Genomic DNA, 27,213 nt, shown 5'->3' with positions numbered 1-27,213 from the left:
TATACAACATGCATTCATGCTTTATTCATTCATTCAAAAATACTTCTTAGAACTTGCTTGGCTTGAGATGGGGAACATGTGACGAACGAAAGTGAAGTCCCTGTCGTAATGGGGTGCAAAACTTATATTAAAAAGGAATATTTTTGATAGAATAGATTTATTCTATAGCTGGGCAATAGTTTCCAGGGCTCATATTAGATAGATGTGAGAACAAAGTTAGTCTTTTTTATTCCCCCCAAAATGTTCCTTTTATGACTTTTCTACTTTTATCCCAGTGAGTCATTTTAGCCTGGGTGCTTTTGATTTGGGGAGAGTTACTGAACATTTTCGATTATCACTGGTCCTTACTTTGTCCATTTTTGAGAAGAGGGAGCCAATTCCAGTCCTTTCCTACAACTTAGGGCTTAATAAACTATTATTATTGTGCCTTCCAGTGTATCAGCTTCTCTTTCTAGAGAGCCTTTCTGGCCTTTTCCTAGATGGCACTAATAAAGGCAGTTTGGAGTTTTGTTTGGTGGGAAGATCTTCTGTAATGTTAATAGTTCACCAGTTTGGAATATCAATAGTCTCTCCAGGTGACCTGAAGTACTGAATAAAATCTAACCAAACAGATATTTCCTATTATTACTTTAAATGGTATAAAGAAAAAAAGTTTGAATTTACAGATGTTTTAAATTGTAATTGTAATTTATTTTAACTTAGACACAATCTACAGAGAAGGCACCCCACTCCAGTCCTCTAGCCTGGAAAATCCCATGGACGGAGGAGCCTGGTGGGCTGCAGTCCATGGGGTCACGAAGAGTCAGACATGACTGAGCGACTTCACTTTCACTTTTCACTTTCATGCATTGGAGAAGGAAATGGCAGCCCACTCCAGTGTTCTTGCCTGGGGAATCCCAGGGATGGGGAGCCTGGTGGGCTGTCTATGGGGTCGCACAGAGGTGAACACGACTGAGGCGACTTAGCAGCAGCAGCAGCAGACACAATCTAATAGACAGCCTTAACTATGCATTTTAATGCTGGAATCATACTTTACGAATTGATCTTACAAGAGTTGCAAAATAAATGTGCTGTCTTAGTGTTTCCTGTATGACTACACTGTTACTGGCTTCTGTGCTTCATACCAACTCTTGGACGTGGAGTGCCTTCCTTTTGCCTTTTCAGTTCACTGATTCCTTCTTATCCTTTAAGAAACATTGCTTTCTCTATGTGCTTACTTACCTGAAACTGTTTAGTTACCATAAAGCCACTCACATGGTTATTTCTGTGTTTTCATGAAGCCAGGAGCACAGCATTTCCCTTATCACAATTTGCATGATTATTTGTTTCTAGCTTTGCATCCCCTGTTCAGTCTGTGAGCTCTTTGATACCCCAGACTCCCTTGCGCTCTCTTTTGTAGCCGTCCAACCCAGCCCAGTGTCTGTCGTGTAGAGCCGTGTCTACCACGTGGATGGCCGAAGATCTTTTGGGTGGCTGTAACCAGATACTACAGGCTGGGCGACTTGTAAACAACAGAAATTTGTCTTTTACAGTTCTGGAGGCCGGAAGTCTGAGATCAGGGTGCAGCACAGCTGAGGGCCCTCCTTCACACTGCTGGCTCCTTGTATCCTCACATGTTGAGGGATTGAGTTAGTTTTCCGAAGTCCCTTTTATAAGGACCTTAATCCCATTCCTGGGGCTTCCCAGGTGGCACCGCTGGTAAAGAATATGCCTGCCAACACAGGAGATGGAGGGGATGCAGGTTCGAACCCTGGGTCGGGAAGATCCCCTGGAGTAGAAAATGGCAACCCACTCCAGTGCTTTTGCCTGGAAAATTCCATGGACAGAGGAGCCTGGTGGGCTACAGTCCATGGGTCACAAAGAGTCAGACACAACTGGGGCACGCAGGCACATATGCATCCCATCGCTAATCACCTCCCGAAGACCCTGCCTGCTAACACTATCACCTTATATGTTAGCTCTTCAACATAGAGTAGATCATAGATCTATCATAGACGAGAATAGATCATGCTCAGTATATGCTCATAAAGGGATGAATAAAAATTGAAGAGTTAGATTGGATCCAATTCTTTGTGCAGAAATTAGAGCCTTGAAGAAAGTATAGTCCAGAAGGGAGAATACACTTCAGCAATGATTACTTTTTCCACTGTGATAATGGATGAAGTTATGAAATACAGGGACGATATAGGGACAATAATGTAATGAAAGTTGCTTAGGGAAGAGTATTCAATCTAGGTGAGAGAATTGAACTGATGAATTCAGATTGTTGTTATAAAGACCATCAGAGAAGGATTCTTGAGTGATTGTGAAGAATTTGTAAGGAGTATACAGAGTAAAGAATGATGAAATTTAATTGAAAAGAACTTCTTTAATATTGGAAAAATAGACATGAAAGTGTTGGAAAATTCATTTTATTGTTGTAAATTATTGATGAGTTATCACTGCTAGCATATGCTCAAACTAGATTTATGTTGTCAATTTTTAAAAGCCCTTGGATAATTTAGATTTATATAATTCACTTAAAAGCTATATAAAATATTAATAAGTGATAATACCCACCACATTAAGACTTTGCTCCATGCCATGCCTGTGCTGCATGCTTTTGAATGCATTATCTTTAATATTTAATCCACTGCAATTGTTCACATTTTACAGATGAGTAAGCAGAGGGTTAGAGAGGTTATTTCACTTTTCTTTGATCATACAATTTATTAAATGCCAGATCTGACATTAAATTCATTCCATTTAAGAAGTTTTTTTATTTGTTTTATTTTTCTATTTGTTTTATTTTTCTATTCTATTCTTTTTTTTTTTTGACTGCCAGATCTTAGTTGTGGGGTCTTCATTATGGCACACAAGGTCTAGTTCTCTGACCGAGGACTGAACCTGTTCCTCATGCAGGGGTGTGGAGTCTTAACTATTAGACTACCAGGGAAGTCCCAAATCCATTCCATTTGAGTTGAAAATTTGTGCTTTGTTGCACTACCCTGTAATATATCCCAATGAGTCTCTGAAGTATGTACACATTTTCAGCATGAGTTTAAAGTGTCAAGCATAAATGTATATAATTCAGTTATCTCTTATGTCATCACTCATTCATTCATTCATCAAACATTCATTGACCCTCTAGACACTGAGCAAAGGTACTGTGTATACAACATGCTCAATGCCCTTTTGAAATTTACAGTGGAAGAGAAAGGCATTTGGAAATATAAATAGTTATGTAATAACAATTTTGATAAATGCTATGAAGAAAAATACAGTGCCTTTTGTTAAGTAGATTACAGTGCAGGGTTCACATGTACTTACTTTCCTGTGGGCAAATGTAATTAGATTTACAATATAGCTTACTGTAACCCAAGAAGACGCTTAAAATAGCTCTAGATAAGTGGTACCACAGCAGTGTAATCAAGCTGAACAGTCTGAAAACACTGGTGTTCCAGCAGCCTTTCCACAGCACGAAGGGAATTTTGGTGAATTGAAGAAAACTGTGATGGTATACCTAACAGGTTTTGAAACTTTACCAAATTTCACATGTGTATTTCTACTTTAGAAGGTGACTTTGGAGCTATCTCTGCAATGACCTACATCTGTTCACAAAAAATAATAAATATCCATGAAGTTGACTATTGCACTGCCCTTTAGAAAGCAGTTTCTATCCTGCTGCAACTCCAAGCATGTGGGAGATTTTGAAATAGAAATATTGAGAAGGTATTTGTTAAGTTTGAATATTTGGCTTCATATATTGCTAACATTTGGCATAAAATCTAAATAGCAGTTAAATAGGAAAATTTATATCTTTTAGCACCTAATAAAGCTGAATGGCCAAAATAAACAACCAAAAGCATTTTTAGAAGGCAAGCAAATCAAAGCAAAAAAAAATGTGAAACTTAACCAGATGTTAATAACAACTTAGGTCCTGGCTTTATTGTAATCCAAAGCTTATGACAGCCTAAATTTCAGTTTCAGACGTTACCTTAGGATTGTATTATAGTAATGTTATGAGAACCTGGTGCTTAAGGAATTTGAGAAAATTGCAGAAAAATCAAAGTCACTGATTTCTGTTTTTTTTTTTTTAAAGTTTCTTACCAACAAATGTGTGTTTAGTTTGATTTTTCCTTCTGCCCTTTCCTTTCAAAGTGTTCATAAACCGTTGGAAATCTGGTGATTTCCTGACAGTTGAAGATATTTTTGTAATTATCTGTAAATTTGAAAGGCTGAGGACTCTATTTATTAGCTGTCAGAGAGCCATTGAAATGTTTTTCATGAAATAAGTGGAAATATGTGTTAAAGACAGAAGAAAGCAAGAAATCCAATGTCATAGTTAAAACTCATTATCATCTATCAAGTCTATGGTGAGGTACCGCGAGGCTTCCCTGTTACCACCTTTCCTGGGAGTTCCTCCTCCTGTCAATGCCTTTCTGTGTCCTCGCTCTTGTCTTTCTTCCCTCCTCTCACAAAAGAGGAATTGTTAAGTTGGGTCTTGAAGAATAAATAGGAACTTTGCTAATAGAAAGGTGAGAAAAGGATTCTTTGATAAGCACTGGCACCTGCTAAGGCAGTAAAGACAGGGAGATACGAAACAGCATGGGTTGAGCTGACAACGGCATTCAGTGTGGTTAGAATATATAGTGCAAGGGAAGAAGTCACGGGAGAGGAGAACGAAGGGGTCCAATCAGAGGGCAGAACCATCCACAGACAGGAAGAACTTACCGTGTATTAGGGGAGGGGCTATCGGTGACCAGGAAGGGACTTGCCTCTGCTTCCAGGGCAGGAGGGAATGAATGAAGGACCCACAGGGGATCCAGAAGTGTGCACGGATAAGAACACATTTATGGCATTTCATGCCTGGTCTGATGGTTTTCATTTTCTTTGCAAATAAGAAACCTGGTCAGCCACAGATTGACAGATGACAGGGTGGTTGGGAAACTTGAGGGGAAAGGAAGATGTTTAGAACCACATTGGAAAGGAGAGGAATGTACCAAGAGATATGAAAAAAGCTTACGGGAAAGCCATTGAGAGCCCTGTTAACAAGTGAAATCTATGAATGTATATTGGCATCAACTTGTGAGGTTAATTCATGTTTTTTAAAACTCTAGTTAGTACTGTAATTGCAGTGTCCATTTTGAGTTTAGAAGTCCCAGGCTTCTTGTTGCCAGAAGACAAAGATGTGAATGACTTGAGAACATTGATGACTAAAGGTGATGTTAATATTTATTGAGTACTTGATGTGCTAGGAATTGTACTTAGTACATTATAGACATTGCCACATTTGTCTCCTCCTTTCCTATGAAGTACAAGTTTTATGCTCACTTTTAAAAGACAAAATCCTGTTAAGTAATGTTCCCAAGATATTTTACCAATGAATAGCAGAACTGGAATTTGAATGAAGCATTCATTGCAGCAGAGTACAAAAGAAATGAAGGTTAGAAAAGGGCTAATTTGGGACTTCTGTGGTGGTCCAGTAGATAAGACTCTGAGCTCCTAATGCAGGGAGGTGGGGTTTGATCCCTGGTTGGGGAACTAGATTCCACATGCCACAACTAAGAGTTCACATTCTGCAAGTAAAGATCAAAGATTCTGTGTGCCCCAACTGAGACCCTGCACAGCCAAATAAATAAATAAAAATAAATATTAAAAAAAAAGAAGAAGAAAAGGGTCAGTAGTTTGGGAGAAGATGTAAGCCTAAAAACAGGGGAAACTTTCAAGGAAATTCCAGGACAGAATTGACAGAAATAATGTTTTTAGTGTTGTCTGAAGGACAGAAAAATGATGGGGAATTGGAATGCTGATGTTTAAGACTTCGGTAGTAGAAGCATTAAGAGTGCCCATTATCTTCAAGTTGTAAGTTACTTAAAGGAGAGTCGACATGGAGGTCCCAGTTTCTCTGGCTAGCTTACTGATTGTAGTGCATGGTTATTGATTATGAATATTGATTATGGTGTGACTTTGGAGTGAAGAGAAATGGATTTTGAAGAAACGGTCCAAAGGATATTAGGTCCTAGTTTTCTGGATGGTATAGGTTGGTGAAATGAACCTAAGTGAAGAGAAGTTTCCTTGTGTGAACTGAAAAGCAATGGTAAGGGATAGAGTAGAACTAGGTTCATGCTGAGCCTCTGTTCTGGACCTAAAGATATGGAATTAGTAAGTATTCAAGAGGACTCAATCTAAGTCATGTCTTCAAGGAGAAAAGATCATAGAGAGAGTGCAATGTCTAGGTTAGGAATTAGGTAATTTATTTGAAAAAAAAAAAGAAGGGAGCTCTAGAGGATTCAGTGAAAAATATTAGGAAGGACATTAAGAGGAATGTGGTAGGGTAGAGTATGAACCAAAAAGAAAAAAGATGTATAGCAGTGTAGTTATGTGAGCAAGAGACAGAAAGAGGATTAGAGTCTAGAGGAAACAGTTTATTGAGGGCTAGAGAGCATGGGAGATAGAGGCATTGCAGAATTTGATGGCTTCAACTTTGTAAATAAAGCTTTGGTTTAAAGGTATTTCGCTATTTTGATTCCAAAGAGTGCGGTGATCTGACTTCAACCACATTAATATTTGAATAAGTGAGTGTGGCACTGTTCAAAGTTCTGTAGGTGTTGAGTAACAGACATACCTTGTCGGTCAGTCAATTCAGTACAAGTTTTGGATTAGAAATAACTGGATTTATGCTTCTGATTCTGTCACTTGCTTAACAATATTTTACTTAAAAATATAATATTGTCTAATATTTAGTATTTAGATTTGTGCAGCATCATCTTTTGATTATTAGGACAGATGCTTGCTTAATGATGTTAATTTCCATCGCTATATTTAAAAGCAACATAGTCTTACCTAAGCTCTGCAATAACTGTAATAGAAATCAAGAACTTTAAATGGGATCTGTAGATTTACTTGTTCTACACTGTATGAAAAAGAAAGGTGGCGTGTAGAAAATAAAGGAGATACAACATCATCAAGTGGATTTTCTCAAAAAATTCATCATAATTTAGCATTGGGAGTGGTTTTACACATCACATGGTCCATCCACTCTTTGATGCAAGCATGCAAGGCCTTTTAATGAAAGATATATCTTCTATCTGTATGGTAGTTTGGAAAGCGGGAGCGAAATTGAAGTTGGAATCTTGGCTCCTGCCCCTAACATTGTGTAATGCTGAAAACTTGGCTTCTCTGAGCCTAGTGTTCCGTGTTCTATAAAATGGGAATGCTAGAGTAATCAGGAGGATTGTAGCAGCCCATTTAACTTTTAGACATCTCTATCAGAGGTTATATTTACCTGGGACAAAACTCTCTCTCTCTGTAGTTTTCTAACACATTTGCTGGAATTGCATTAGGAAGCCGAAAAATCATCTTAAAACTAAGTTTCACGCTGAGTTTAATTTGTTTTTATGTTTATGCAGCAATCTGGGCTTTGACATCTCAATAACAACGATGGTTTATTTTCCCTCCAAATAACTACTGAACACCCAGCATATACGAGGCAATGCTATATGGGAGCCCACCACCCGCAGCCCCCAGCCAAAACCAGCCATTAGAGGCATCCCGTATATCCCAGGGACCATCTGCGTTGTTGTCAGGCGTGCCCAGGTGCAGGCTGGGAAAAGCCTGTGGGAGGTGTGGATTCTGTGCAAATCCAATAATGGGTGTTCAGATCTCAACAGCTCGTGCCCTTGTGGTCAATGACACTCCATCTAGTTGGAGGTCTTTGAAGCACGTCGTTTAAGGCACCATACATATTTGTCCATCCTAATCATACTTAAAAATAATGTTGCTAAAGGCTCTAGTGTACACTTTGTTTCAGAGAATAAAATATAGATATAAGTTTGGCTCTAGGGAAGACAGAGGCTAATAGGAACTGCTATATGTTTTGCTTTCTTCACATTTCCCCATGCCAGTCCACCTCATAGCCGCCTCAACTTGCTTTATGAAAGTGTGGTAAACTAAGTATGATGACACCCATAAGACAAGCTGATTAAGATATGCTTTGCAATGTGTTTTGGCTTCAACCTCAGTCATGGCTAGTTTTCAGTACAGTACTTGAAGAAATTATGTTTGTTTTTAATGCTGACGTTTCTCTCATCTTTGGCTTCTCAATGAGAAGGGCAGGTAATTTACGTCTCCGTAACAAAGATGTGTGAACAGGAATTGTGCCTTCAGTATTTTTACTGAAGTTCTATAATCACAAATTTCGGTTCTTCTATTTTCTCACTTTTTGTTTGTTCTAAGATGGCTTAAGTCATTTCCTTGAATTCCACTTATGTAACTTTGTTGTGCTTGCTTATTGATTTGGGGTTGTACTACTTGTTAAAGAGCACAATAGAATTTCTTGAAGCTGGCCATGAAAATGACCACAGACGGCAGCTATAAATAGTGTTTCTGCGGTTGTGTGTTACAAGGCTTTGGAGAATCTGCCTCCTGTGACTTTCAGAGATCACCTCTGGTGGTTGTGTAAACTTAAAATAGTGGATTTGTTTTTGAGTATCTAAGAGTGTGACGTGGAGTCTCATGCCTGTCACTTAACAGCAGAAGGACTGTTATTCTTTAGCTTTGTCCTAGTGCCCTCGCATTCTTCAACCTTGGGTCGGTCAGCCCCTTATCAGCTGATGTGATTTTACACTTTTGCCTCAATCATTCTCTCTCACTTTAAGTTCTCCTTTTGTGGTATTTGCTATTTGCTTCCAAAACAAACATGCTTTCTGCGCTTGTGAGGAAAGGAAGGGAGAAAGAGATTTAAAAGAAAATAATAGGTGGGTTCTCAGTTATTTTTTGCTTTATTACTAATGCTAGCTACTAGCATAAGGTATGGAATTATGATTGAGGTATTTATGAATAATTCATTCAAGGAATTTTTTCTAAGCCCTAATGAACACTGAATATTTACAAATATAATTGTGTGATGCTGTTAAGTTAAAGGAGAAAACACTCTCCTGAGAAAGTAGGTTTATCTGCTGTTTTCTAAAATAGATTCTCTTGATCATTCTGTCAAATATATCAGTAAAATTACCTATTTTAGTTAATGTAATTTTTTAATTTTTATCACTCAAGAGGGAATAACCAACCATGTGTAAATATGAATAATATATTTTCTTCCTCTACATCACAAGTTCTTAGCCTCCTGAATAAGAACTTTTATATAAAACTATATTTTATTTGTCTTAATTAAGTTTTGCTCATGAATTAGAATAGATCATGAACCCTGGGTAATGCATTTTAGTTGCAAAAACCGTTTCAAATTTAAGTTAATTAATTATTAGATGACCATGCTCTGGACATAGAACTTAATGACACCATGGAATGCTAAAATACTGAAATAGCTGCTGGTTTTTCCTAAAAAGTATGGCCACTTAATCACCTAAATAATGGCCTCTGAAATTACAAAATTAAAAATTGTATTTTTCTACCTGATAACTGGAAAAGAGGTTAGACATTAACACAACTTTCCAGGGACTTAGGAATTCCTGTTGTTTATTTATTTTTTAATATTTATTTGGCTGCCCTGGGTCTTTGTTGGAGCACATGAGATCTAGTTCCCCGATCAGGGATTGAACCTGGGCACCCCTGCACTGGGAGCGGAGTCTTAGCCATTGGACCATCATTTCTTATTTGTGTTGATTTTCGGTATAATAAGTCAGAGAACTGTGCTCCCAGTACAGGGGTGCCCAGGTTCAGTCCCTGGCTGGGGAACTGGATCTCACATGTCCCGACTAAGCTGCTCAGTTACTGAGTGACTGAACTGAACTGAACTGGCTGCACTGGGTCTTAGTTGGGGCACATGGGTTTTCTAGTAAGGGACCTATAATATAGTTTTTTGTTAGTAAGTAAAAACCTTTGTCATACTCCTCTGTGATTTAGACATGCATGTTTCAGAAGGTCACATATACTAACTTTTATACAAGGTGAATGTTACTCAGAAGGTCAAAAAGCATGCCAAAACAAATAGGAAGCATTTTATTTCACTTTAACTGCTCTCTTTAAAAAACTGTTTATTTAATGGATATGATCATATGACCATCAAATTACTCCTTTTTTAAAACACATATCAGCTCACAAGCACTTACCTTTTAAGGCCTGTGGCCTGCTTCTGTTTAAAAAAAAAATAGTAAAAGTGAATATTAAAGCAAATGAGAAAACTTTTGTTGCCCCATTTTTAACAACAAAATCCTATAAATTAAGATTATTCTGATATTCTTGAGTAAAATCAGGGAATTTCTAAACTCAAACCATTAAAAGAATTTTATAGTTAAGATACAAAGGAAAGAAAAAACCTTCCTTATTTCATTATTCTCAAATATTAGTAACATTATTGGGGCAGGGGATAAATAATGTAATTTGTGGACAAAAATGAATTATATCAAATTATACCAATATGCATCATGTCTACACATGAAATTAAATCCAAAATGATGGATTTTCAGTGGTAGTCACTGAAGCAAAAAATTAAGTTAATTGTAATAAGATGTTATGTTTCTAAACATGTTAACTTTATTATATAAATTTTGCTTATTGTGGTATAACAGCACCAGTAGTTTTGTAAAATATATTTTATTATTGGTTCTAAATTCAAATGAACTTAATTGTCACTATAAGGAAGTTCTTCATGTGTAGAATTGACAAATTTTCATAAGATAGTTACTAAATGAGACAGTTGCATGTGCCTGATCTGCTTATTATAGTCTTGGAACTTCCACAGTAAGCAGATTGACTGCCAGCCTGAAATTCCTTCCATTTTAGACTACAATGTCGAAGTTCTCCGGTCAAACCAGGTGACACTGCAAGTGCTATCTCAATGACATTGTGTTATCTATGTTCTCTCCTCTTAGTCTTTACTTCTGTGAAATATTCAATAATCTTTGCATTATACCATGCTCTGTTAAACAATCTGATTGTTTGATTGTTAAACAATCTGATTTTTCTGGATAATATCTGAAAGTTCCTTAATTATGTTTGTTAATAATATGACAAACAAGACATATATATGAATAAATCTCATATCTTTCAAGTCAGGAATAAACAAGGAACTAATATTTATTCATCTATATAAACTAACATTTTTCACTGTCTTAACTGACAACTATTAACAATAATAATAATAATAATAATAATAATAATAATAATAATTGTTCATAGTACATTCTTCTTCTTTTCTTATTTAGTTGCGAATACCATGCTCAGTTCAGTTCAGTCCTTCAGTCCTGTCCGACTCTTTGCGATCCCGTGAACCGCAGCACGCCAGGCCTCCCTGTCCATCATCAACTCCCAGAGTCTACCCAAACCCATGTCCATTGATTTGGTGATGCCATCCAACCATCTCATCCTCTGTTGTCCCCTTCTCCTCCTGCCCTCAATCCCTCCCAGCATCAGGGTCTTTTCTAATGAGTCAGTTCTTTGCATCAGGTGGCCAAAGTATTGGAGTGTCAGATTTAACATCAGTCCTTCCAATGAACACACAGGACTGATCTCCTTTAGGGTGGACTGATTGGATCTCCTTGCAGTCCAAGGGACTCTCAAGAGTCTTCTCCAACACCACAGTTCAAAAGCATCAATTCTTCTGTGCTCAGCTGTCTTTATAGTCCAACTCTCACATCCATACATGACCACTGGAAAAACCATAGCCTTGACTAGACAGACCTTTGTTGGCAAAGTAATGTCTCTGCTTTTTAATATGCTGCCTAGATTGGTCATAACTTTCCTTCCAAAGAGTAAGCGTCTTTTAATTTCATGGCGGTGATCACCATCTGCAGTGATTTTGGAGCCCAGAAAAATAAAGTCTGACACTGTTTCCCCTGTTTTCCCATCTATTTGCCATGAAGTGATGGGACCAGATGCCATGATCTTAGTTTCCTGAATGTTGAGCTTTAAGTCAACCTTTTCACTCTCCTCTTTCACTTTCATCAAGAGGCTATTAGTTCTTCTTCACTTTCTGCCATAAGAGTGGTGTCATCTGCATATCTGAGGTTACTGATATTTCTCCCAGTAATCTTGAATCCAGCTTGTGCTTCTTCTAGCCCAGCATTTCTCATGATGTACTCTGCATATAAGTTAAATAAGCAGGGTGACAATATACAGCCTTGACATATTCCTTTTCCTATTTGGAACCAATCTGTTGTTCCATGTCCCATTCTAACTGTTGCTTCCTGACCTGCATACAGGTTTCTCAAGAGGCAGGTCAGGTGGTCTGGTATTTCCATCTCTTGAAGAATTTTCCACAGTTTATTGTGATCCACACAGTCAAAGGTTTCAGCATAGTCAATAAAGCAGAAATAGATGTTTTTCTGGAACTCTCTTGCCTTTTCGATGACCCAGCGGATGTTGGTAATTTGATCTCTGGTTCCTGTGCCTTTTTTAAAACCTGCTTGAACATCTGGAAGTTCATGGTTCACGTATTGCTGAAGCCTGGCTTGGAGAATTTTAAGCATCACTTTATTAGTGTGTGAGATGACTGCTAACATTTTACAAATATTAATTAACTTAATTTAGTGTCATGCAGTAGTAGTAAACATTACTACATCCTCTTTTATTTTTTACAATTAAGGGGATTGGATGGAGAAGTCAAAAACTTGTCTTAAGGACTATATAATCAAAGAACATGCATGAACTGATGGTAAAATTTTGATGATCTTTTACATAATTTTCTGATTTATTGTTAAGCTCAGAAATCTTACTAAAATTCTCCTTCAGTTTTTAAATGAATAAATTTAATGTAAATAGAGTGTTAATGTATTTCTGTAAAAATTTCAAGTTTGCTTTATAAACATACACATATACACACATACTTTTTCATTATCCTACCAGAAGTGGAAGGAAAAGTCTCATAAAGTTAAAGACAAGCTATTGTTAGTTTTGAAGTCCCAAATAAATGGAACTGAGGTGAATCTCTTTGATGTTTTTGCAGGAAAATGTAAAGGCAGGCACATATAAAGGCAGGCATGATAGTTATGAGTTGGTGGTGATCTGAAGTAATTTAATGAGAAAACCTGTCCCTGTCTAAAAAAGGGCTTGAAATAAAGCCTTGGAGATTTAGAAAAGGCAAACGGTAATTTCACCCTGGACAGCAGAAAGCTATATCCTATCCAGTCTTTCAGAGAGAGAGTTGGATGTTTTTTTCAGTTTTTATCATGCATCTCAATGTTTAAGTGCTTATGCCGCGCTCTGATTTTTTTTAAGTGCTTATGCCGTTCTCTGATTTTTTTTTTTTTAGGAGTTAGTCTGACGATGTGATGGTCACCTGGGCTACCTTGGACACTGGAATCTTGGAAACCAAAGGACTTTTGGACTCTGTGCCGACAGAGCTGCCTTGTGAGTACTCTCAGTGTATAGTAACATTTTTTCTCAGTCCTTCTAAATCATTCTGCCTGTGGAATTGGTGGATCTTAAAGACCCCGCCTGCCAGTGCAGGAGATGTAAGAGATATGGGTTCAATCCCTGGGTTGGGAAGATGCCCTGGAGGAGGGCACGGCAACCCACTCCAGTATTCTTGCCTGGAGATTCCCAAGGACAGAGGAGCCTGGCAGGCTACAGTCTCTGGGGTCGCAAAGAGTTGTACATGACTAAAGCTACTTAGGATGCATACTCAGTGTGAATGGGAATATTGGTTTGGCTGGTATTTACATCCCTTTCAAAAATCGAACAGATTTTAAAGGTGACACTTTAAATCTTTAGTCCTTCTGTGACTCTATATTCTGTGTGATTTTAGTCAAGAGATTAAGCGTCAGTTTCTCTGTACATAAAATAGAGCTAAACATAAACCCTTCCTTCACTAAAAGGATACTATAAAGATAGTAAATGATAAATTTCAATAATAACACTAGAATTATGTTTGGTTACTATTACTAATATAAATGATGGTTTAAATAAATGTAGAGGCTTTAAGTATTTAATTTTTTCTTACTGTCTCTGTCATTTGCACCCTTTAAAAAATAACTGTATCCTGGACAAAAATGATTATGTCAGGATTTCTCATTCATATTTTATTTGTGTAAGGCTTTACTACTTGCAAAGATTTAATTTAATTTGACCCTTAGTGCAATCCTGGTGTAAAGCAGGTCAGGGATTATTATCCTCGCTGTTCAGATGAGAAAACTAATGCTCAGCACTGTCAGTGTCTTGCTCAAAACTGCGTAACTAGAGAGAGACTTTGAATCGGATATTCTTCTAACCAGTCCATGTGCTTTTCAGAAACTCTATTTAATTGGTGAAATTTCCTTTTTGCATTTGGTTTGCTGCCTACTTTAATTATAAGAGTACTGGCCTTGATTCATGGGCCTAACATCCCAGGTTCCTATGCAGTATTGCTCTTTACAGCATCGGACTTCACTTCCATCACCAGTCACATCCACAACTGGGCGTTCTTTTTGCTTTGGCTTCATCTCTTCATTCTTTCTGGACTTATTTCTCCTCTCTTCTCCAGTAGCATATTGGGCACCTATCGACCTGGTGAGTTCTTCTTTCAGTGTTCTATCTTTTTGCCTTTTCATACTGTTTATGAGGTTCTCATGGAGAAGGAAATGGCAACCCACTCCAGTATTCTTGCCTGGAGAATCCCGTGGGCAGAAGAGCCTGGTGAACTGCTGTCCATGGGGTCGGACAGAATCGGACACGACTGAAGTGACTTAGCATTCATGCATGCATTGAAGAAGGAAATGGCAACCCACCCCAGTGTTCTTGCCTGGAGAATCCCAGGGACGGGGGAGCCTGGTGGGCTGCTGTCTGTGGGGACGCACAGAGTCGGACACGACTGAAGCGACTTAGCAGCAGCAGCAGCATGGGTTCTCAAGGCAAGAATACTGAAGTGGTTTGCCATTCCCTTCTCCAGTGGACCACGTTTGGTCAGAATTGTCCACCATGACCCCTTCGTCTTGGATGGCCCTACATGGCATGGCTCATAGTTTCAGTGATTAGACAAGGCTGTGATCCATGGTGGAGAAGGCAATGGCACCCCACTCCAGTACTCTTGCCTGGAAAAGCCCATGGACAGAGGAGCCTGGTAGGCTGCAGTCCATGGAGTCGCGAAGAGTCGGACACGACTGAGCGACTTCACTTTCACTTTTCACTTTCATGCATTAGAGAAGGAAATGGCAACCCACTCCAGTGTTCTTGCCTCCTCCCAGGGACGGAGGAGCCTGGTGTGGCTGCTGTTTATGGGGTCGCACAGAGTCGGACACGACTGAAATGACTTAGCAGCAGCAGCCGCAGTGATCCATGGTGATCAGTTTGTTTAATTTTCTATGATTGTGATTTTCATTCTGTAAGAGGCTTGTGGAAGCTTCCTGATAGGAAAGACTGACTGTGGGGGAATCTGGGTTTTGTTCTGATGGGCGAGGCCATGCTCAGTAAATCTTGAATCCAATTTTCTGTGGATGGGCGGGGCTGTGTTCCCTCCCTGTTGTTTGCCCTCAGGCCAAACTATGGACGGGTAATGGCAGTAATGGTGACCATTCAGTGCCCCTGACCCTGCAACAGGGCATTGTTGACCCACGCCTCCACTGGGGACTCCTAGACGCTCATCTAGAGCCAGACATCCTGGAATATGAAGTCAAGTGGGCCTTAAGAAGCATCATGACGAACAAAGCTAGTAAAGGTGATGGAATTCCTGTTGTGCTATTTCAAATCCTAAAAGATGATGCTGTGAAAGTGCTGCATTCAATATGCCAGCAAATTTGGAAAACTCAGCAGTGGCCATAAAACTGGAAAATGTCAGTTTTCATTCTAATCCCAAAGAAAGGCAATGCCAAAGAATGCTCAAACTACCACACAATTGCACTCATCTCACATGCTAGCAAAGTAATGCTCAAAATTCTCCAAATAAGGCTTCAACAATATATGAATTGTGAACTTCCAGATGTTCAAACTGGATTTAGAAAAGGCAGAGGAGCCAGAGATCAAATTGCCAACATCTGTTGGATCATAGAAAAAGCAAGAGAGTTCCAGAAAGACATCTACTTCTGCTTTATTGACTATGCTAAAGCCTTTGACTGTGTGAATCACAACAAACTATGGAAAATTCTTACAGAGAGGGGAATACCAAACTACCTGAACTGCCTCTTGAGAAATCTGCATGCAGGTCAAGAAACAACAGTTATAACTGGACATGGAACAACAGACTGGTTCCAAATCAGGAAAGGAGTACATCAAGGCTGTATGCTGTCACCCTCCTTATTTAACTTTTATGCAGAGTACATTATGCGAAATGCCGGACTGGATGAAGCACAAGCTGGAATCAAGATTACTGGGTGAAATATCAATAACCTCAGATATGCAGATGACACCACCCTTATGGCAGATAGCAAAGAGGATCTAAAGAGCCTCTCGATGAAAGTGAAAGAAAAGAGTGAAAAGGTTGGCTTAAAACTCAACATTTCAGAAAACTAAGATCATGGCATCCGGTCCCATCACTTCATGGCAAATAGATGGGGAAACAGTGGAATCAGTGTCAGACTTTATTTTCTTGTGCTTCCAAATCACTGCACATGGTGATTGCAGCCATGAAATTAAAAGACAGTTGCCCCTTGGGAGAAAAGCTATGATCAACCTAGACAGCATATTAAAAAAGAAGAGACATTACTTTGCTGACAAATGTCCGTCTAGTCAAAGCTATGATTTTTCCAGTAGTCATGCATGGATGTGAGCATTGGACCGTAAAGAAAGCTGAGCGCCAAAGATTTGATGCTTTTGGACTGTGGTGTTGGAGAAGACTCTTGAGAGTCCCTTGGACTACAGGGAGATCCAACCAGTCCATCCTAAAGGAAATCAGTCCTGAATCTTCATTGGAAGGACTGATGCTGAAGCTGAAACTCCAATACATTGGCCACCTGATGTGAAGAGTTGACTCATTGGAAAAGACCCTGATGCTGGGAAAGATTGAAGGCAGGAGGAGAAGGGGATGGCAGAGGATAAGATGGTTGGATGGCATCACTGAGTTGATGGCCATGAGTTTGAGTACGCTCTGGGAGTTGGTGATGGACAGTGAAGCCTGACATGGGATTACAAAGAGTCAGACACGACTGAGTGACTGAACTGAAGTGAATTGTGATGAATTTACAAAATTGTTTCACCTGCTTATTAGAAATAGTTCCTAGAACAACTGGATGATTATATTCTGCTTTCAATCTGAATTTCATGAACACATCTTTGTATGTCCTGGTGGTAGGCAGAATAAGGGCAAAATGATGGCTCCCCACATCATAATCCCTTCACCCTAGGAATGTTTTGTTACAAGGCAGGGGAGAAGTAAGGCTGCTCTTCAGATGACCTTGTGATTGTCCCTGATAATCTACAGGTGCCCATTGTACTCACCAGGGGTGTGATAAATGAAATAGCAGCACAAAAAGGATTTAGCCCAATGTTGTTGGTTTGAGGATGTAGGAATGTGGCCACACGTCAAGAATTCTGGCAACTTTTAGGAACTAGAAAAGGCATGGAAACAGATCCTTCCCTTGGCCTCCCACTGACACCTTGATTTTAGCTCAGGGAGACTTCTGAGCACCAGAACCATGATAATAAATTTGGGTTATTGTAAGCCACGGAGTTTCTGATGGCTTATCATAGCAGCTGTAGAAAACCAACACAGCCTGACCCTGTGGGATTAGGCAACGAAGCTTGGGAGCAGAGTCGTTTACGCCAGGGTGACGTGAGGTCAGTCACGGTGTTGAGGTAGGTTTAACATGTCATGTGATTCCTTCTGGCTGCATGATTTCCTAGGGGAACTGACTTGTCCCTGCCTGCTCCTTTTTAGTTGAGAGCACGGGCTGTGGATCCTGAGTACATGAGTTCAGACCCGCCTCTGGCTCTAACGTCAGGCATACTTCAATTTATTGAGCTTTACTTTATGGAGATTCCCAAATATTGTGCATTTTACCAACTGAAGGTTTGGGGGCAACAATTCTAGGCACCCTTTTTCCAGCAGCATTTGCTCACTGTGTGATTCCCTGTCACATATTCGTAATTCTTGCAATATTTCAAACACTCCACCAGAGAAAGCATTACAACTCACTAAAGGCTCAGATGATGACTTAGCATTTTTTAGCAATAAAGTATTTTTAAATTAACGTGTGTACACTTTTTATACATAATGCTGCTATTGCACGCTTAATAGACTGTCGTGTGGTATAAGCTTCACTTTTGTGTGCACTGCTTATGTAACTTGCTTTATTTTGATCCTTGCTTTATCGTGGTGGTTGGAACTGAACTGCAGTATCTATAGGGAATGCCTGTAATTATAAACTTCCAGAGCATTCAGTTTTTCATCTGTGAAACAAAGGCAGTAAAGGCATCTTCTTCATAGGGCTGCTGTGGGAACTAACTGTTAATTTACATTTTAAATACTTAAAATGCTATTTGGCATATAGTAGGGGCTATATTCGGAAAAGGCAATGGCGCCCCACTCCAGTACTCTCGCCTGGAAAATCCCATGGATGGAGGAGCCTGGTTGGCTGCAGTCCATGGGGTCGTGAAGAGTCGGACATGACTGAGAGACTTCACTTTCACTTTTCACTTTCATGCATTGGAGAAGGACATGGCAACCCACTCCAGTGTTCTTGCCTGGGAAATCCCATGGACAGAAGAATCTTGTGGGCTTCAGTCCGTGGGGTCGCAAAGGGTTGGACATGACTGAGCACATACGCAAAGGCAGGGGCTATATATATATTAGCTATTGCTATTATTATTACTTTTATTCCCTGAATACTGTATTCTCTAGACTCATGCTCTTTTTCTCATTTATAGATAGAAGAGTGTCCAAAACCTCTGGAGGAATGCCTTTGGGGTAGAAGCATTCTTTTGTTTGTTTGTTAGAGTGCTAGGACTGTTTTTGAACAACTTAACTGAGACAGAATTCACACTGCATCCGATACACCCGTTTAAAAGTACCCGACCTCTCACGGCTTTTAGTACATTCACAGCTCTGCAGCCAGCACCATAATCAATTTTAGGACATTTTCATTCTCCAAAATGGTTCCCAACCCGACAACTCTCATGTCCTGATTCCCCTACCCCCCAGCTCTAAGCAACCGCTCATCTACTTCATCTCTGTATATTTTGTTGTCTGGATATTTCATATAAATGAAATAATATAACATGTGGTCTTCTGTGACTAGATTATTTTGCTTGGTGTTATGTTTTCACGGTTCATTCATGTTGTAGCATGTTACAGTACTGCATTCCTTTCTCCGGATGAATAATATATTCCACTGTATGGTAGACTGCAATTTGCTTATCTGCTCATCAGTTGATGGATACTTGGATCATTTCCATTCTTTGCCTTTTATGAATCATGCTGCTGTAAGTATTTGAGTACACTTTCTGTGTGGACATGTTTTTGTGTCTCTTGAGTGCATGCCTTGGAGTGGAATTGCTGGGTCATATGATAATTCGATGTTTAGCCTTTGAGGAACTGTCAACTTTTCTCCAAGGCAGTTGCACCGTGGCCTGGATGGGAAGGAAGCCCAGAGGGAGGAGATATATGTATATGTGTGGCAGATTCATTCTGCAGTCTAGTGGAAACTAACACACCATCATAAAACAACTGTACACTGATAAAAATTCATTTTAAAAAATCACACTGAGATACCACTTCATACTCATTAGGACAGCTGTCATCAAAGTAATAGCAAGTGATGGTGAGATTGTGGAGACAGTGGAGGCCTCGTACACTGCTAGAGACATCTTAATGCAACTAAATTCCCTTGATTTCATAATTTGTTATTTAACCTAATTTTAAAACTATATTTTCCTTTTTAAATTGTGGTATAGTTGATTTACATCATAAGTGTAAGTGTACAAAATAGTGATTCAAAATTTTTAAAGGTTATACTCCATTTATAGTTTTTATAAGATAGATTAAAATTTTGTACTTTTATGTAACTGTTCTCCTTGTCTGCTCTCATTATCGTGAATATGTCGATGGTGGCAAATTGTGCATCAGCTCAGTTCAGTTTATTCACTCAGTCGTGTCCAACTCTTTGCTACCCCATGGACTGCAGCACGCCAGGCTTCCCTGTCCATCACCAACTCCCGGAGTTTACTCAATCTCATGGCCATTGAGTCGGTGTTGCCATCCAGCCATCTCATCCTCTGTCATCCCCTTCTCCTCCCACCTTCAATGTATCTCAGCATCAGGATCTTTTCAAATGAGTCACTTTTTCGCATCAGGTGGTCAAAGTATTGGAGTTTCAGCTTCAACATTAGTCCTTCCAAAGAACACCCAGGACTGATCTCCTTCAGGATGGACTGGTTGGATCTCCTTGCTGTCCAAGGGACTCTCAAGAGTCTTCTCCAACACCACAGTTCAAAAGCATCAATTCTTCGGTGCTCAGCTTTCTTTGTAGTCCAACTCTCACATCCATACATGGCTACTGGAGAAACTATAGCTTTGACTAGATGGACGTTGTCATCAAAGTATTGTCTCTGCTTTTTAATACACTGTCTAGTTTGAGCATAGTTTTTCTTCCAAGGGGCAAGGGTCTTTTAATTTCATGGCTGCAGTCACCATCTGCAGTAATTAGGAAGCCCAAGGAGATAAAGTCTGTCACTGTTTCCAGTGTTCCCCCATCTATTTGCCATGAAGTGATGGGACCGGATGCCATGATCTTAGTTTTCTGAAATGTTGAGTTTTAAGCCAACCTTTTCACTCTTTTCTTTCACTTTCATCGAGAGGCTCTTTAGTTCCTCTTCGCTGTCTGCCATAAGGGTGGCATCATCTGCATATCTGAGATTATTGATATTTCTCCCGGCAATCTTGATTGCAGCTTGGCATTTCTCATGATGTACTCTGCATATAAGATAAATAAGGAGGGTGACAATATACAGCCTTGATGTTCTCCTTTCCCGATTTGGAACCAGTCTGTTGTTCCATGTCCAGTTCTAACTGTTGCTTTCCGACCTGCATACATGTTTCTCAAGAGGCAGGTCAGGTGATCTGGTAATTCCCTTCTCTTTAAGAATTTTCCACAGTTTGTGGTGATCCACACAGTCAAAGGCTTTAGCATAGTCAATAAAGCAGAAGTAGATGTTTTCCCAGAATGCTCTTGCTTTTTCTATGATCTAATGGATGTTGGCAATTTGATCTCTGGTTCCTCTGCCTTTTCTAAATCCAGATGAACATCTGGAAGTTCATGGTTCACGTATTGCTGAAGCCTGGCTTGGAGAATTTTAAGCATTACTTTACTAGCATGTGAGATGAGTGCAATTGTGCGGTAGTTTGAGCATTCTTTGGGATTGGAATGAAAACTGACCTTTTTCAGTCCTGTGGCCACTGCTGTTTTCCAAATTTGCTGTCATATTGAGTACAGCACTTTCACAGCATCATCTTTGAGGATTTGAAATAGCTGAACAAGAATTCCATCACCTCCACTAGCTTTGTTTGTAGTGATGCTTTCTAAGGCCCACTTGACTTCACACGCCAGGATGTCTGGCTCTAGGTGTGTGATCATTCCATCTTGATTCTGTGCATCGTGAAGATCTTTCTTGTATGGTTCTTCTGTGTATTTTTCCCAGTTCTTCTTAATATCTTCTGCTTCTGTTAGGTCCATACCGTTTCTGTCCTTTATTGAGCCCATCTTTGCATGAAGTGTTCCCTTGGTATCTCTAATTTTCTTGAAGAGATCTCTAGTCTTTCACATTCTATTGTTTTCCTCTATTTCTTTGCATTGATCACTGAGGAAGGCTTTCTTATCTCGCCTTGCTATTCTTTCGAACTCTGCATTCAGATGGGTATATCTCTCCTTTTCTCCTTGGCCTTTGCTTCGCTTCTTTTCACAGTTATTTGTAAGGCCTGCTCAGACAACCATTTTGCCTTTTTGCATTTCTTGTTCTTGGGGGTGGTCTTGATCCCTGTCTCCTGTACAATGTCACAAACCTCCATCCGTAGTTCTTCTGGCACTCTTGTCTATCAGATCTAGTCCCTTGAATCTATTTGTCACTTCCACTGTATAATCGTAAGGAATTTCATTTAAGTCATACCTGACTGGTCTAGTGGTGTTCCCTGCTTTCTTCAGTTTAAGTGTGACTTTGGCAATAGGAGTTAATGATCCGAGACAGTCAGCTCCCAGTCTTGTTTTTGGTGACTGTATAGAGCTTCTCCATCTTTGGTTGCAAATAATGTAATCAATCTGATTTTGTTGTTGACCATCTGGTAATCTCCATGTGTAGAGTGTTCTCTTGTGTTATTGGAAGGGGGTGTTTGCTGTGACCAGTGCGTTCTCTTGGCAAAACTTTATTAGCCTTTGCCCTGCTTCATTCTTTGCTCCAAGGCCAAATTTTCCTGTTACTCCAGGTATTTCTTGACTTCCTACTTTCACATTCCAGTCCCCTATAATGAAAAGGACATCTTTTTTGAGTGTTCTAGAAGGTCTTGTAGATCATCATAGAACAGTTCAACTTCAGCTTCTTCAGCATTACTGGTGGGGGCATAGACTTGGATTACTGTGATATTGAGTGGTTTGCCTTGGAAATGAACAGAGATCATTCTGTCATTTTTGAGATTGCATCCAAGTACTGCATTTCAGACTGTTTTGTTGATTATGATGGCTACTCCATTTCTTTTAAGGGATTCTTGCCCACAGTAGTAGATATAATGGTCATCTGAGTTAAATTCACCCATTGCATATCCTATAGCAATTCAATTCCTTCAACTCATTTATCGTCCTGTTTTAGCTGATATTTCAGTCTCTTGTTTTGATGTCAGTTTAAGCATGCATATTTCTTGGTACCATGAAAAGTATGCAACATCCTATAAAAAAATGTCTTAGATTAAAAAAAAAACTGCAAGTGAGAAAACCTGGTATGAAATTTCAAAGAGATTCTGTGAGGAGGGAAGCCTCTGAACTGGATGGTTAGAAACTGCTCCTCTGTCAGTGCCGCATTCACTGTGTCTGGCCGTGAAGAGGCGTGTGTTCCAAAGGCCTGGTAGGATCGTGTATTTGCTTCACTTTTTAGATTTTGGCCACAATAACTGTATTTCAAGGCACAATATAGTAATTAATTCAGCCAACATATTTTACTCACCTCCCAATATCAATGGATAACGTATGTCTCTTCAAGGCTTTCCTGGGCCAGTGGGGAAGAAACAATGATCCCAGAATAGCGAAGCTTCCAGGAGTAGAGTCAGGCAGGGAGGCAGGATCTGTTTACTCTGTCTAGTGTCCTGCATACAGAGGCCAGGAGATTCCTTATATAGTTTCTTTTAATATTTTGTTTTGTTTTGTTTATTTGACTGTGCCAAGTCTTAGCTGTGACATGCTAGATCTCTAATTGCAGCATGCTGGATCTAGTCCCCTGACCAGGGATCGAACCCAGGCCCCCTGCTTTGGGAGAAAGGAATCTTAGCCACAGGACCACCAGAAAAGTCCCTCTTTTATAGGTTTTAATCACACATTGTTAGAACTGTTGGAGGAGTTTGTGCCTGTTTTCTGACTCCCTAGGTTTTCTCTAGCAATTGGATACTTACAAACTGTATCATGGCCGCATTGAATATGTGGCTTAGAAACACATCAATGATCGTGTTGTATGCTTTTAATTCAATGTTATGTCTATTTTCCTTCACATATACTTGGCATCTTTGTGGTGTCCTTTGGTCATTTTTTCCAACTTCTATTTTATACCATCACTTCTCGATCATTTCACTAATTGGCATCTTATTTGCCTGGATGCAGTTAAAAAGTCACAGAAAGTTGGGAGGGGCTTTCCTCATGGCACTTAACCACGGGGAAGTATAGAGATCACTGTGTAGGCTCAGAAACTTTTGAACAGGAATGTACAAAAGATACCATTCTCTTCTAACTTTGCTTTGAGACGACAGAAGGGTACCCGAAAAAAGAAGAGAAGCTGTTTGAATTTAAAAAGTTACTGGGATGAGTTAGTGGAAGGTTTCAAAAAAAATTACATACCAAATACCTTGCCATATCTTCTTTACCTCTGTATGCCTTTTTAGTTTGAAATCACATCAAGAGATCAGGCGGGAGATAAGCTGAGCACACTCAACAATATTTTCCCTATTAAAATTAATCCCACACTTAAACTGTGTTCTCCTTTCTCTTACATAGACTGTGAATCCTGGGGGGTTGTTGTCAATACTGAGAGCAAAGATTAGGCTTTTTCTTTCAGGCTGAATTGACTGGATTCATACGCTTTTGGAGGTCTTTCTTTTTTAAAACTGGTCTATGGTAGCTTTACAATATCGTGTTAGTTCCTGCCGTACACACAGCGAGTCAGCTACGAAGACGTGTGCTCAGTCGCTCAGTCGTGTCCGACTCTGTGATCCCATGGACTGTAGCCCAACAGGCTCCTCTGTCCATGGGATTTTTCAGGCAAGACTACATTTCCTTTTCCAGGGGATCTTTTGACCCAAGGATCGAACTCAGATCTCCGGCACTGGCAGGTGGATACTTTGCCTGCTAAGTCTTCAGGAAGGCCGATCAGCTGTATATATACCTTATATGTATACATATATGCCCTCCCTCTTGGACCATCCTCTCGTCCCACTTCACCCTCTGGGTCATCACAGGGCGCTGAGCTGAGCTCCCTGTGCTTACAGCAGGTTCCCACTAGCTGTCTATTTTACACAGTCTCTTTAACATAAGAAGATTTTTTAAATTAGTTATTTTGTCTTCTCCATTCAAGGTATATTCCAGAAATAATGAATTGTGAATTCCTGTTAAGAGTAAATCAGTTACCTTCGCTAATGCGTCCATGAAAAATCTGAATAATAATGAGTACATTGGTTTCAGGTATAGGGTACTATCTCTTAGATATCAAATTCTAATCATTGGCTCTTAACATCGCTTAAGAGCTTTATGATGCTATGGCAGATGCCCTGAGCAGATAATTTTATGATTATGGTTCTTATCTATAAAATATGTGAATGTATGTAGAAATGAGTTAAGTCACACAAGATTCTATAGTATATGACAACTCATAATACTTTATATTTTAGGTTTAATAGCTAAGCTTTGTTAACTGTATGTGAATCTATTTTCCATCATAAGAGAGACTATTTGAGAAAAGAGAACCTGTCTTACTTATCTTGACCTTCTTACTGTTCATAACATAATGACTTTTATATGCTAGCTACTTGCTAAATGTTCATTAAATTGATTAATTAACACAAGGGAAAAAAATAGATTTAGCTGGTCCCTTTCACTCATCTTTTTAATTCTTAAAATTTATGCTAACTAAAGAATGTGGCTTGGATATGTGGTCAAATGGAGTTTCTAACTGAATTTTTCTCCAAAATTTAGACTTGCTTTGTAGGATCACAACCTACCCTAATATATACATAGTATGGACTGGTAACTCAGTAGTAAAGAATTCACCCGCCAATGCTGGAGACTTGGGTTTGATTCCTGGGCTGGGAGATCCCCTGGAGAAGGAAATGGAAGCCCACTCCAGTGTTCTTGCCTGGGAAATCTCATAGATAAAGGAGCCTGGCAGGCTGCAGTCCATGGGGTTGCAAAGAGTCAGACATGACTTAATGATAAAATAACAACAAATGAACCAGGCCACCACCCAGCTCCTCTGTAGGAAGGCACATATCGAAAAGAGAGCTCCAGAAATGTCTGACCTAAGCTTGCTTAGTTTTCTTTTTTCAGATTCAGCAATCAGATGTGTAGTATACTGGAGTATGATTTTACCAGTGCTGTCTCTGTGAGGAAGCGTGAAACCAGGAGGCAGGTGAGAAGCCTGAGACTCAGGGAGGTCAGGTGCTTTGTTCAAGGTCAGAAGTAGAATGTGGGTCTGAACCGGGGCTTTCTAACATGAAATGAAATGCCTTTTTAAAAAAAGAATCCTTTAGAATAGGGTGAAGAAGAGCAGCAAGGAGTTGTTCTACACCATAGTGGAAAATACCATAGTACCATGGTAGGAAATAGCTGGTTCCCCAGCAGAAGGAAGCCGGTAGACTGGGGCTCCTCCCAGGGCCAGACAAAGGTGCAGACGGTCTGTGGGCCCTGTCTGCTGCTGAGGATGTCAAAAGAGTCGAGTCCACACGGGGAACCCAGAGACAAAATAATTGAAGCCATGGAATTTTTATCAAGTCCTAGGACATGGTTATAACTCTTATAGACCTTGCTTTTGCTGTTATGTCTTTACATTCTTTTTTCAGTGCAGCCAATCTTTACTGGCCAGTGTTAAGAGTAAAAATCCAGAGGGATGGGAAGGGAGGTGGGGCATGGCTCTCCTTCCCTCCTTGAGGACCCCGTAACCAGGCCAGTAGAGTGGAATCTCTTGACTACGACTCCTTTGCACCCAGCACCCTCTAGAGAATCACTCCCAAGCATGAGGGCTCCCCCTGAAGTGGGGAAGGGAGCCGCACTCTGGCAGGGCGTGGGCTGTGTCCCACCTCAGGCTGCGGGTTCCTGCCTGCCGCACCCCTCAGCAGCCTGGGGTGGGGCATTAGGGGACTGAGCTAAACCTATCCCTTTCCAGATCGAGGTGTCTGCTCATCCCTCTGCCTCATTACTTTTTTTTCTACCTCTGCTGAGATGTACTAGAGGATACATCGCGTTATCTGAGTTTAAGGTGTGCACGCGTGCATACTCAGTCCCTTCAGTCGTGTCTGACTCTTTGTGACCCCATGGACTGTAGCCTAACCAGGCTCCTCTGTCCATGGGATTTCCCAGGCAAGAGTACTGGAGTGGGTTGCCATTTCCTTCTCCAGGGGGTCTTCCCAACTCAGGGATCACACCTGCATCTCTTATGTCTCTTGCATTGGCAGGCGGGTTCTTTACCACTAGCAGCACCTGGGTATTTGATACGCATATATATTACGAAGCTATTGTTACAATAAGGTTAGTTAACATCACCTCCCATAATTATCATTTTGTTGTTGTTATGGTGGGAACAGTAACACTGTACGCTTCCTAGCAACTTTCAAATATACAATATGGTATTCTTAACTACAGTCACCATGCTGTAGTGGAGATCCTCAGAACTTACTCAGCTTAGAACTGAATCTTTGTACTCTCTGACCATCATCTCCCCATTTCCCACACTCCTTAGGCCCTAGCAACTGCCACTCTCTTCTCTGTTTCTATTAGTTCAGTTCCACATATGAGTGAGATCACACCATATTTGCATTTCTAAGTTATTTAACTTAGCATAACGGCCTCAAGGTCTATCCATGTTGCCCCAAAAGGCAGACTTTTTGTCTTTTTTATGGCTAAATAATATTCCAGTATATATATACACCTTGTGTGTGTGTGTGTGTGTGCATGCACATTTGCACGTGTGTGG

General features: G+C 39.9%; 1 protein-coding gene across 3 annotated transcripts in view; it reads left to right on the top strand.

Moving 5' to 3' along the window:
* Positions 1–27,213, top strand: part of SLC16A7 (solute carrier family 16 member 7) — a 178,930-nt gene that overhangs the window by 42,830 nt on the left and 108,887 nt on the right. For all 3 annotated transcript variants that reach the window (XM_065934734.1, XM_065934736.1, XM_065934737.1), the window contains exon 2: positions 13,190–13,287. The gene's annotated coding sequence lies outside the window, so the exon portion shown is untranslated. The remainder of the gene's footprint in view (positions 1–13,189; positions 13,288–27,213) is intronic.

This window comes from Muntiacus reevesi, chromosome 4 (genome assembly GCF_963930625.1).
Source record: "Muntiacus reevesi chromosome 4, mMunRee1.1, whole genome shotgun sequence".
Lineage (NCBI taxonomy): Eukaryota > Metazoa > Chordata > Mammalia > Artiodactyla > Cervidae > Muntiacus > Muntiacus reevesi.
Note: the sequence above shows the minus strand (reverse complement) of the source record. Positions and strands in the feature narration are given on the sequence as shown.